Below are 14,692 nucleotides of genomic sequence, written 5' to 3' on the forward strand. Positions count from 1 at the left end.
TCAGTAGATGGTCGGCCACCGTCTTGTGTCGTAGCGTCTCCAGGCCATAATCCTAGCCATGATCAACTCATCTAGCCTGTGGCGCTCTGTGGTGGTGAGTGTTGGGCCGAAGTCAGTGTCAGGCCCATTAGTACGAGTGATGTCCACCGGTGCTAGATAAAGTGGTGCCATGTAATCTACATTCTCCTCAGAGACACCTGCAACACGAAACATTTTGGTAATCAGAGCACCAAATGCATACATGTGCCCTTTGTGAACCCGGCCTTCCGCATAGAAGATTTTATGATGGCTCCGATGTTCAGCTCCATGCCAGTCATCAAAGCATAAAAAACCAGGCACACCCGGTCACGCGTGATATCAGTGTAATATAGGCCCGGGATCAGACAGTTCATCACCACCTTCAGCTAAACATGTGTCTCCCGCAGCATGTGAGCGTAGAGAGGAGATTTATGATATCTCTTCCCACTGTGCTTAGTCCATTGAGCCATGGACTGTGGTCCGCATAGCATGTGGCGGATGGCCTGGTATGGAGGGCGTATGTTCAGCCCTGTCAGCACTAGTGGGTCGGTGTCCTGCGGTGAACCCAATATATCATTAATACCTGTGGGGGTGATGGGCACATTCTACCACGCACCACCACATAGTTGGATCGCACCTCGGGCGCCCAGTTGGCATAAAACTCTCGGACCATGTGCAAGTTGCACTCGTCCGGGTCAGCAAAGATGAACTCCATGCCAAGCTCCCTAATTCGCCTCTGGATCTGGGGTAACTCACGTGCCAGACTATCCCCATAAACACAGACATCAGAAAAATAAGTGGCATCGGTGTGCTTATACCAAGCCTTTCCTTCTTTGGTGACAGCCTTCACCCCAAATCGCCTAGTTTGACCCTTGGGAAGTGCAGGTGCGGGTGGGACATTCCCACTCCGGACACACTTCCTATTCCTTGATGTGGCCACTTACTTGTCGGGTCTTTGTGAACTTGACATGATGACCTACCACATATAGACACAAGTCAGGCCCAATGACTACAAAATAAGGAGAAAAATATGGGCACCACCCCACACTTAGTTCAATACAGTCTCATCTTAGGTACTCAGACTTCCCAAAATTTACCAACAACATACTCAAGTAATTACCAAGTTCATCAAACCGGATAGGCATCACAATATCAGATACAACCACGAAACAATTAGGAAGTGTTACTCAAGACTTCACACAACTAATATAGACCCCGGAGTACACACTACCACCCAGCCAACATCGCCTAGCAATAGTACTCCTTCACACATTGTTCGCCAAAATAGAATTTACTCAAGAATTTGACACTATAGGTATCCAATTTGCAAGGAGAGCATCTTTAAGTACATATTAGACCTTCACTAGTCGAGGTAGTCAAATCCCCATACTACCTCTAAATTCAAGCAAGCTAACTCAATTCACTTCAAACTCTACATCAATCATTAACCATTCAGACAACAATTTGTCACGAGCATGCATAACCCACGTATCTTTACCCCATGCTAGAACAACAACAATGAACATTAAGTGATTTTTACTCAAGAATTCGAAATCACCTATAACCACAATATCTCCCAACGAATCAACATATGATTAACCAAGGCACATTACACGCAAGGAATCAAGCACACCTAGAAACAAATTGACAAACGTTCCCCCATACTATACCCTATTAATTTAACCCAACAATCGTGCAATAATGTATTTCTACTCAGACTTCGAAACACACATAGACCAACACGAAACACACGATATTGACAATAGAAAACACACTTCCCAACTCCCTGAAAATCGAGCAACCAACAACACATCTTCAACCTATCCCAAAATCACAAGAACAAAATAAGAGCATATACCTGGCGACGTAGAGATGCAGAAAAATAGAGAAGAGCAAGGATGGTGTAGTTGCGCGGCACGGAACTAATTGAAGTATCGCAGGGGTGAAGGGAAGGGAGAAAATCATGGTGAATATAGTGAAAAAGGGAAAGGACGGGCGAATTAAGGGGACAAATCGGGGTTAAAAAGGGTTGGGGTCAGGTAATTTCCAAAAAAACCGGGTAAAACCTGGTTATTTAATGAAAAAAATGAAAATTAATCACCTAAGGCGCGATGCGGAATGGGCACGGAGTCCACTGGAAATTTAATTCCAGGCGAGGCGAATATTTGGCCCTTGCTCCGCATTGCGGGGCTAGCATGGTATTGCCTTCTTTTTTTACGTAAAAGTAACTTATCGTCGAAATCAAAATTCTAGGCCCCCTCCGTGACGCGCTCCATACACGGAGTCCTCTGCCTCAAATTGTATCAGGAGAAGAAACATTTTGCACCGCCTCCACGACACGCTCCCTACACGGAGTTGCCTTGGGAAAAATTTCTTCATCCTGCATATTATCAGCTCAACACCCATTAGTAAAAAGACATGATGGGTTGCCTCCCATCCAGCGCCTTAGTTTTGGTCGTGGCACGACGCATATTTTTGTATTTTTCTTGATATATCATTTTTTTCTTTTACTAATTCCTAAGAACTAGAATAACCAAATAAAAACACATAAATCCTGACTATTACAATGGTTCACGGGTTGCCTCCCGTGTAGCGCCTGATTTAACGTCGCGGTACGACCCATCTCATGACTCATTCGTTATTCAATGTGAGTGTTTCAAGCTCACGATCCACATCACTTCCGAAATAATGCTTGAACCTTTGACCATTCACAAGGAAAGTACAACTTTTATCCTTGTTTTTTTAACTCCACAACACCATGTTGGGTCATCCTCACCACCTCAAACAAGACACTCCACTTAGATGACTTACCCATTTACTGTTAGATATTGGGTACACAATCCCTGCATCCAGCCACTTGATGACTTCTTTTCTGACAATATCCTTCATCAATGGATTTAGTCTCCGCTGATGTTGTGCACTTGTCTTGTACCCTTCTTACATGTATATTTTGTGCATACACAGTGTGGGACTAATACCATGGATGTCAGACATTTGCCACCCCAGAGCTGCTTTCCTCCTTTTCAGAATGAGTAGTGCAGCTTCCACCTGTTCGTCAGATAATGTTGCAGACAAAATAACCGGTAAAGTTTCATCTACACCCAAAAATGCATACCTGAGGTGGGCTGGCAGTGTTTTCAACTCCAGCTTGGGTGCTTCTTCAATGGAGGGTTTAAGTGGAGGACCCAACACCCTATTTTGAGGCTCCCAGCGCTCTCCAGAGGTAACCATAAGTGACACATCAAGGAATTGCACCATTTTATGTGCCTCAGCATCTCCATATATGTCATCACCCACCAACACTCACTCTAGAGGATGCTTAGCTGCAATATATTTAACTTCTGCCTCAAGATCTATCACAATTATGGCAGACAACTCCTTATACACAGCTGGCAATTTTAAGGTTTTGTATACATCAAACACCTCCACTTTATCATGAGCTCTCATAGTAAGTTGTCCAGCTGCTACATCTTTCATTGCCCTACCAGTCTCTAAGAAAGGTCGTCCTAAGATGAAAGGTATCTCAGGATCAAGCTCGAAATTCAATATTACAAAGTCTACTACAAAATTATGGTAGTTTGTTTAGGACTACCTAACCGCAGCTTTTTGTATAGAGAAGTTGGCATCAAGTTTATACTCGCTCCTAGATCACACAACCCTCGAGCATGGATGTTTTTCCCTATAGTAATCTGCACAGTAAAACTACTCGGATCTTTTAGTTTAATGGGCAGCTTGTTCTGAATTCTGGAGTTTCACTCTTCAGTAAGTGCTACAGTCTCATACTATGTCAGCCTCCTTTTGTTTGCTACGATCTCTTTCACATACTTCGCATACCTAGGTATACCCTACAAAACATCTACCAATGGCAAGTTAATGTGAACTTGTTTCAAGAGAGAGAGAAACTTACCAAAACATTCGTCCTCCTTTTGTTTCTTGAACTTCTGAGGAAATGGATGAGGTGGTCTCATTATTGGTTGCACTCTTTCTTCCAGTGCAACTACTTCATTCTCCTTAAACTCACCCTCTTTCGATTCACTCTCTTTGTTTACAACTTCACTGTTTCTTTCCTTAGGAGCTAACTCCTCCAATTGCAAACCATTAAGTGTACTTACTACATTCACCTGTTTAGGATTTGGGTCAGTGTTTCCAGGCAAACCTCTTTGCGATTTTGAATTTTGGGCACTAGCAAACAGCCCAAATTGCTTCTCCAGATTCTGTGTAGCTAACTAATTATTTCTCACATCAGCAGCTAACTGGGATTGACCAGCCATAATCTTTTTCAGCATCTCATCCACGTTCATGTTTTCGGATTGCTGCTTAGGTTGCTCCATTTGTGCCTGTGGTTGATACCCATTGGCATTGCCTTGTGGCCTATAATGGTTTTGCCCTTGGCCCTGGTTCTAATTTCCACCCCAAGAAAAGCTTAGGTGGTTACGCCAACTTGGGTTATATGAGTTTCCATAGTTTTGTTGGCCTCCTCCTCTCTGGGCATTCCCTACAAATTTAACAGAATCTGGGTTTGCACCACATATCTCTGCACCGTGATCGCTACCTCCGCAGATTTCACACCAAGACGGTGGTTGTTGAACTGCATTTACCTATGCAGGTTGTTGTCCCAATGCCATGTTGCTAAAATGTGTACTCATCATATTCCGCATAGCAGAAATCTGTGCAATTAGAGCAGTAATGTCACGCCCCAAACTCAAGGGGCACAACTGGCTCCTAATGCCAAACTCGGGCTCAAGCTGACCCTGTTGAACCATTTGCTACTAGCGCATGGCAGACACACGCAATCAACAAAACAAACTAGTATATCCCGACTTAAAACTAAGCCCACGGCTGGTAAGGCTCCTGTCAACATATATATAAAAGAAACAACTACTCCCAAGAGTTCATATAAAGAAATAGCCAACTAGCAGAGAAGACTTGACTGGGCCATCGAGGCCACCATGATATTTATACAAAAACTGGAAGCAGGTATATATCAAGACAATACATCAAAAAACTCACAAACTTCAGCAAACCCACAAAAATAGGCCAGCATAGCCATAACCTAGTTGTACACCCCACACACTAGTCTGCAAGGCTCAAAGAGTAATAAATATTGGCGGGACAGGGCCCCAGCCTACCCATAAAGATATATACAACAAAAGGTAACAAACCTCCTAACTCTGGCAGCTCCGGAGGAAAGGGGCTAGCCAACCAGATAGAAGTCAATCCTGCTAATGAGGAGGTCTACTCGATCGTCTGTCAGGACCTGTATGCATGAATGCAGCTCCCCCAGGCAATGGGGCATCAGTACAAAATAATGTACAAAGTATGGAAGGTTGTGGACTAAATAAGCAAGTATCATAATATACCAAAAGCAAACAGGTAAGGAAATCAAATTTAGAGAAGCATGCCAACCCACTACTGAATCTAATAAAATACAATAATTTTCAACCATCAACCTAACCAAGCCCCCATAAGCCCGGTAGGTACAAACAACATACCACCTACTTAGGCCCCCATAAGCCCATAAGGTGCCAAATCAATCTACATAACCTTATAGGTAGCCCCTTGTATTTGTAAAAAGTCACATAGCCCTTTTTGGCAACGATATAGCCTCGTAGGCAGCACATAGCCCTCTTAGGCAACATCATAGCTCTATTGGCTGCACATAACCCTCTTTTGCATCAACATAGCCCTGTAGGCAACACATAGCCCTCTTTGGCGTCAAAATAGACCCGTAGGCAACACATAACACTGTTTGACATCAATATAGCCTCGTGGGCAACACATATCCCTCTTTGGAAATAACATAGTCCTATTAGAAAACATCATATCCCCCATAGGCAGTTCATTGCTCAACAACTAACCACAATAGCCCCAAGGGTAACAACAAATAATTGAATAGGCTAAAGGCGAGCAATTTAGCTATAAACAATATATATGAATAATCTCCAAGTCGTTCCTAACTTAGGGTCATTCTTAATAGATTATAAGTCCCTAAAATGAGGGTTTATAACCACTCAATCAGCCAACCACTCACAATTACATCTACAAGATCACCAACGTAAACTACCTCTAAGGAAACATGTCGACAAAGGGAATAACTTTAACATACCTTTCCAATAAACGTTCGAAATGCCGTAGTTCCTTCACGAAAGTTGTTCCTTATGTCCTAAGCTTCACAAACACTATATATACACAACTGGTACGCACCTATAAACAATTCATAATTAATCTTAAATCGGCAGATTTGCCATATTTCCCCAACTTGTCAAAACGTCCGTAGAAATTCATAAAAACAATCATAAAAGAGTCCCGAGATGATTACCTTATTTAACCAAGTTAAAACCTTGAAGAAACACCAATAAATACAAATTTATATCTTCAAAAACCAGCTCCAAACGCAGCTAATAGAAGGGAATTATGATTGCCACATGTAGGGATTACGTTTCTAGGCACGGGGGAAATGTTTAAAGGTAGAAATCGTCAAAAACTAACCTTCATAATGCTATAACTCCATAAGAACTCTCTCTTAAGCTTTCTCTTTGGTTTGGAACTGAAATGGAATGTTTTCATGGCTTAAAACATTAAATAAGCCGACATACCATATTTTTTACCTGACCCGGATTCTTCCCCGGCAGTCCCTAGTAAAACCCTCATAACTTTTTACTCTGATGTCGGTTTGATACGGGATTTTGTGCGTTGCAAACTAGACTCGTAGGCCTTCGATTTAATGGGTAATAGGCCTTCTAACTCCTTATATATTGGGAGAAAACATCCAATACATTTGACCCAAATTTCATAGAAATCTTTAATTTATATATTGGGAGAAAACATCCAATACATTTGACCCAAATTTCAGAGAAATCTTTAAAAAGGAACTTACGATAACTTTCACCAACTTTTATTTTGCCTCTTACTTAACTTCAAAACTTGAGATACAACCCTTGAACACTTAAAATATGACATACCACATCATTTTTAATTTATTACTCACCCTCTTTGTCTTTCCACGAATGTACGAATTAATTTAGACGTTTAGAAAAGTCGGGGTGTTACAAGTTATCGCATCTACTTCCAGCATATATGCAGTTTTCTGTACTACAGGTTTCGTTCCCCCTCCGTTCCACTCTGGATTACCCTGAGAGATCCGGTTCAGCAAGGTGAACAGTTCAGCATACGTCTTCTCTAAGGCCTGTCCACCTGCAGCTGAATTAAGCAAAATCTTGGTGTTATGCTTCAACCCTTCAATGAAGGTATGGACTAACACCTCATTAGATTTGATGATGATAAGGGCAGTTCATCAACATCGATTTAAACATATTCCAATCTTGGTACAAGTTCTCACCACCCTTCTACCTAAAACTCAAAATATCACTCCTCAGCTTAGCTGTTTTCCCAAATGGAAAAAATCTGATGAGGAATTTATGTGCCAAATCGTCCTAGGTGGTAATTGAATTCGCAGGCTCTGAGTTCAACCATCTTTTTGCTTCCCCAAGTAGAGAGAAAGGGAATAAGGCGAGCCTCATATAATCTTTATTCACCCCAGTTGGAGTGTAAGTATCACTGATCTCAAGGAAGTTCTGAATGTGAATTATGGGATCCTCATGTGAAAGACTAGTAAACTGTCCATTCGTGTGCAAAATTTGCACCATACTCTGCTTCAGTTCAAATCTCCCACCAGGTTCAAGTTTCTATATGCACAAAGTCACATTGGTGGGGCGTGGGATTGCCACATCTCGTACTTTCAACTCGGCAGACATTGTCTCAGTTTCTTCTTCCTGTGTTTTTGGTCGAGGAGATTCTAGCTCACCTATAACTAGGGGAACCAGATATGCTAATCGTCTCTGCCTTCTATGTAAGAGTACAAATCTTTCAGGTTCTGAGAGTGGCGATAACAATCCTTGATCGTCGTCCAGTTTGGAGTTTCAAAACAACCTACAACAATGGAATGCTAAGATCAAGTTGTCAACACTTATGTTTCAACTTCAGAAATCAGAAAAATTTAAATACTTTCTAATTCTAAAGTCCCCGGCAGCGGCGCCAAAACTTGTTGCTCCCAATTGCACACTCAAGTGTACGTTGTCGCGCAAGTAATATAGTGGCTCTTAAAAGAACCAGATTATCGAACCCAAAGGACTTGTCAATTAATTATTTTTACTAAATTATATTGGTCTAATTATTTATTTAAGAGTGTCAAATAAAAAAGAATGTAGGAATAAAATAATAAGATTACTTACAATAGTTTGAAAATCTTAGGGCTGCAGCATGTATTGAATCTCATGTATCATATTATAGGCTTAGAATTAATTTCAATTGTCAAGTTACTGGTTTATAGGGTTGATGATATGATCTAGTTTATACGTCTCTCGTCCCCCTACCCCAGTTAGCTATCCAACTACATTGTTGAGCGGGGATAAATAGACTAACTGGCGAGCATTTATATTTCATCCTATTTCGTAACCAAACAAGGTGTTCGTTTGGGCATCACTCCTGAACACTAATCACCTCAATTTAATGGGTGGACCGAGCTCTCTATATTCTCTGGTCTATCTAATCTCTCCTCTCTCGATTTTAAGATTAGACAATAGATTTATCTTATGGTGCGCAAGCATAAAATACTAAAACAAGAATATAGAAGTAACTTGTATTGACAATCGAAAATTAATTCATAAACCTTAAATAATCAACATTCGATTCGTGGCTACAATCCCAGAACAAGGACTTTAGCCACTAATTTCTAAGAAAATAAGAAGAAGAAAAGAACCCTAAAAAGTATTGACGATTTTTTCTTCAAAAGTGCCTATTCCTTACTCTATATTGATTGTCCAATAATTATTCCTATGGACAATTTATAGATGTAGAAAACCCTAAATAAAATAATTGGGACCAAAACAAACGAGGAAACCAAAACCAAAACTGAGTTGGAATTGTTGTACGCGTTATGTCTGCCGCCTTCAAGATTGTGCGCAGCTCCTCAATTGGCAACTGCCTTCAGAAACTGCCACGTGGCTGACAATAATATTCTCCTTTCAAGTTTCCAATTGAATGTGCACTTTGCAGCATATAATTTTATATATTATTATATTCAATTTAATCCATTAAGTTGCTTGCTTGATTTCCTTCTATAATCTTTCATCTTTAATTCGTTTTAGCTCCAAACTTCAACTTTACATCAATTTACTCCTATAAATAAAATACAATATTTAACACAATCCATAAAATTAATGCTCAAAAAGGACAGATATAAATAATAAATGTGAGGCAAATAATGATTAAAAATATATATATTTGGCCTCACATCATAGGCCGAACACGCGGGCTACAAACTACTCCACCGAAGCTTTTCCCTTCCGAACGGCCTCGGATTGCTGTCACACTGTCAAAAATAGAATCATAGCATCGTTACGGTTTTTTAGACACTAAATTCACAAGAAACGGAGGCGGCCCAATTTCAGGGTCAAAAATAGGGAAAGTGGGACCCGCATCAAAAATTCCAGAATTAACCCCAAAAATAGGTTCTAAACAACTTTCCAAACGTTTGTACCAAATTGGAACACAATTCGGGGTTCGAAACAGTCCCAACACGAACATGCAACGAAAAACACAAAATTACACTAAAATTGAACCACAATGGCAGCTACTATTTACAAGAAATTACCAGAAACGAGGGCCTAACTTCTAAAACCAACCATACCACGATGATCCTCACGAAAAACCCCACAATCTAGGCTCTTGAATCACCAAATTCGAACCAAACATGGCCAAGAAATCATCTTCCAAAATTTCCCAAAAATTTGAACTTGAAAATGAGCTATGGCAGCAGCAAAAAAATAATTCTTACCTCCAACGAAGTTTCAAATACAAATTCAAACCACGCCAACGCATTCTCCTCGGAAAACCACTCAGGATATCGCCAAGAATCACCAAAATCGGACCTAAAATGACTAAGATATCAAGTCTCAAAAATTCCTAAAATCAAGCTCACAAAAAAGGTCGTGGCAGCAGGTATTTCACAAAATTTTCCTCAAACGGAGATCCCAAATCAGTTTCCTAGTTCACCAACGCGTTCCTTTCAAAAAAACCCAACAAGATGGAGCTTCGAATCACTAAAATCGGACTTGAGGTGTTTTTATGTCTTTATCTTGATTTTTATATTTTTCGGACAGTCATGAAAAATGTGAAAATTTGATATTTTATTCGTATCGATATTCTAAGGAAGCGATTCAGAAATTTTTTGAGGTGTTTTTATGTCTTTTTCTTGATTTTTATATTTTTCAGACATTTACGAATCAAAATTTTTGATATTTTTTGGGTAGTCATGAAAAAATGTGACATTTTGATATTCTACGGTGACTGGTGTGATTTGGGAATTTTTTAAGGTGTTTTTATATTTTTCTTGATTTTTATATTTTTCGGACATTTACGAATTAAAATTTTTCATATTTTTTTTGCAGTCATGAAAAAATGTGAAAATTTTGATATTTTATTTGTATCGATATTCTAAGGTGACTAGTGTGATTCGAAATTTTTTTGAGGTGTTTTTATGTCTTTTTCTTGACTTTTGTATTTTTCGGACGTTAACGAATTAAAATTTTAAATATTTTTCGGGCAATCACGAAAAAAGTGAAATTTTCATTTTATTCGTATCGATATTCTAAGGTGACTAGTGCGATTCGAGAATTTATTGAGGTGTTTTTATGTTTTTTTTTATTGATTTTTATATTTTTTAGACGTTTACGAATTAAAATTTTTTATATTTTTCGGGCAATCACGAAAAAATATGAAATTTTGATATTCTATTCATATCAATATTCTAAGGTAACTGGTGCGATTCAGAAATTTATTGAGATGTTTTTATGTCTTTTTCTTGATTTTTATATTTTTCGGACATTTACGAATTAAAATTTTTGAACTTTTTCGAACAGCAACGAAAAAATGTGAAATTTTGATATTTTATTCGTATCGATATTCTAAAGTGACTGGTACGATTCAAGAATTTTTGAGGTGTTTATATGCCTTTTTCTTGATTTTTATATTTTTCGAACATTTACGAATTAAATATTTTCTTATTTTTGGGCAGTCACGAAAAAATATGAAATTTTGATATTTTATTCGTATCGATATTCTAAGGTGCCTGGTGCGATTCGTGAATTTTTTGAGGTGTTTTTATATTTTTTTCTAGATTTTTATATATTTCTGACGTTTAAGAATTAAAAATTTTGATATTTTTCAAGTAGTCACAAAAAAATGTGAAATTTTGATATATTATTTGTATCGATGTTTTAAGGTGAGTGGTGCAATTCGAGATATTTTTGAAATGTTTTATGTCTTTTTCTTGATTTTTATATTTTTCAGATGTTTACGAATTAAAATTTTAATATTTTTTGGGAAATCACGAAAAAATATGAAATTTTGATATTACATTCGTATTGATATTCTTACGTGACTGGTGTGATTTAGAAATTTTTTGAGGTGTTTTTATGTCTTTCACTTGATTTTAATATTTTACAGACGTTTAGGAATTAGAATTTTTGATATATTTCGGGCAATCACGAGAAAATGTGAAATTCTGATATTTTATTCGTATCAATATTCTAAGGTCACTAGTGCGATTCGGAAAATTTTTTGAGGTGTTTCTATGACTATTTCTTGATTTTTATATTTTTCAAACTTTTACAAATTAAATTTTTTTATATTTTATTCGTATCGATATTCTAAGCTGACTAGTGCAATTCGGAAATTTCTAAGGTGCTTTTTATGTCTTTTTTTATTTTTATATTTTTCGGACGTTCTCGAATTTAAATTTTTAATATTTTTCGGCCAGTCGTGAAAAAATGTGAAATTTTGATATTTTATTCGTAGTGATATTCTAAGCTAACTGGTGCGATTCGGAAAATTTTTTGATGTGTTTTTAGATCTTTTTATTGATTTTTCTATTTTTCGGACGTTTACGAATTAAAATTTTTGATATTTTTCGGGCAATCACGAAAAAATATGAAATTTTGATATTTTATTTGTATCGATATTCTAAGGTGACTGGTACGATTCGGGAATTTTTTGAGATGATTTTATGTCTTTTTCTTGATTTTTATATTTTTCGGATGTTTACGGATTAAATTTTTTTATGTTTTTCGGGCAGGCTCAAAAAAATGTGAAATTTTGATATTTTATTGTATCGATATTCTAAGGTGACTGGTGCGATTTGGAAATTTTTTGAGGTGTTTTTATGTCTTTTTCTTGATTTTTATATTTTTCAGATGTTTATGAATTAAAATTTTTGATATTTATCAGGCATCCACGAAAAAATGTAAAATTATAATATTTTATTCGTATCGATATTCTAAGGTGAGTGGTGCAACTCGAGATTTTTTTGAGGTGTTTTTATGTTATTTTCTTCATTTTAATATTTTTCGAATGTTCATGAATTTAAATTTTTGATATTTTTCAGCCAGTCGTGAAAAATGTGAAATTTTGATATTTTATTCGTATCGATATTCTAAGCTAATTAGTGCGATTCAGAAATTTTTTGAAGTGTTTTTAGATCTTTATATTGATTTTTATATTTTTCGGACTTCTACGAATAAAAAATTTTGATATTTTTCAGGTAATCACGAAAAATTGTAAAATTTTGCTATTTTATTCGTATCGATATTTTAAGGAGACTGGTGCGATTCGAGAATTTTTTGAGGTGATTTTATGTCTTTTTCTTGAATTTTATATTTTTTGGATATTTACATATTAAAAATTTTGATATTTTCCGAGCAAGCTCAAAAAGATGTGAAATTTTAATATCTTATTGTCTCGATATTCTAAGGTGACTGGTGCGATTTCGAAATTTTTTGAGGTGTTTTTATTATTTTTTCTTGATTTTTATATTTTATGGACTTTTACGAATTAAATTTTTTGATATTTTTCGGTCAGTCAGGAAAAACTGTTAAATTTAGATATCTTATTCGTATCGATATTCTAAGGTAACTGGTGCGATTTGGTAATTTTTAGAGATATTTTTATGTCTTTTTCTTGATATTATATTTTTTCAAACGTTTACGAATTAAAATTTTTGATATTTTTCGAGCAGTCAAGAAAAAATGTGAAATTTTTTAATTTTATTCATATCGATATTCTAAGGCAACTAGTGCGATTAGGTAATTTTTTGAGTTGTTTTATGTCTTTTGCCAAATTTATATATTTTTCAGACCTTTGCGAATTAAAATTTTTGATATATTTCAGGCAGTCACAAAAAAATGTAAATTTTTGATATTTTATTCGTATCGATATTCTGAGGTGAGTGGTGCGATTCGAGATTTTTTTGAGGTAATTACAAAAAAAATGTAAAATTTTGATATTTTATTTGTATTAATATTCTAAGGTGACTGGTGTGATTCTGGAATTCACTGTAGTGTTTTTATGTCTTTTTCTTGATTTTCATATTTTTCTGACGTTAACGGCTAAATTTTTTTTATATTTTTCGGGCAATCACGAAAAATGTAAAATTTTGTTATTTTATTTGTATCGATATTCTAAGGTGACACGTGCGATTCTGGAATTTTTTGAAATATTTTTATGTCTTTTTCTTGATTCTTATATTTTTAGAACGTTTACTAATTAAAAGTTTTGATATTGTTTGGGCTGTCACGAAAAAATGTGAAATTTTGATACTTTATTCGTACCGATATTCTAAGGTGACTGGTGCGATTCGAAATTTTTTTGAGATGTTTGTATGTCATTTTCTTGATTTTATATTTTTTGAACGTTTACGAATTAAAAGTTTTGATATTTTTCTGGCAGTAAGGAAAAATGTAAAATTTTGATATTTTATTCGTATCGATATTCTAAGGTGACTGATGCGCTTCTTAAAATTTTTGAGGATTTTTATCTCTTTTTTCTGATTTTTATATTTTTTGAACGTTTACGAACAAAAGCTTTTGATATTTTTCGGGAAGTCACTAAAAATGTGACATTTTGATATCCTATTCGTATTGATATTCTAAGGTGACTGACACGATTCGTTAATATTTTCAGGTGTTTTTGTGTCTTTTATTTGATTTTTATATTTTTTTGACGTTAACGAATCAAATTTTTTGATATTTTTCGAGGAGTCACGAAAAAATGTGAAATCTTGATATTTTATTCATATCGAAATTCTAAGGTGACTAGCGCGATTCGAAAATTTTTTAAGGTGTTTTTATGTCTTTTTCTTGATTTTTATATTTTTCGGACGTTTACGAATTAAACTTTTTAATATTTTATGAGCAGTTACGAAAAATGTGAAATTTTGATATTTTATTCGTATGATATTCTGAAGTGACAGGTGCGATTCAAAAAATTTTGGAGTTATTTTTATATCTTTTTCCTGATTTTTATATTTTTTGGATGTCTACAAATTAAAAAGTTTGAAAATTTTCAGATAGTCACAAAAAAATGTGAAATTTTGATATTTTAGTCGTATCGATATTCTAAGGTAACTGGTGCGATTCGTGATTTTTTTAGGTGTTTTTATTTTTTTCTATTTTTATATTTTTTGGACATTCACGAATAAAGGTTTTTGATATTTTTTGGCTAGTCACGAAAAAATTTAAAATTTAGATATTTTATTCCTAGCGATATTCTAAGGTGACTGGTGCGATTCGAGAATTTTTTGAGGTATTCTTATGTCTTTTTCTAGATATTTATATTTTTC

Source organism: Solanum stenotomum, chromosome 2, assembly GCF_019186545.1.
Source record: "Solanum stenotomum isolate F172 chromosome 2, ASM1918654v1, whole genome shotgun sequence".
Lineage (NCBI taxonomy): Eukaryota > Viridiplantae > Streptophyta > Magnoliopsida > Solanales > Solanaceae > Solanum > Solanum stenotomum.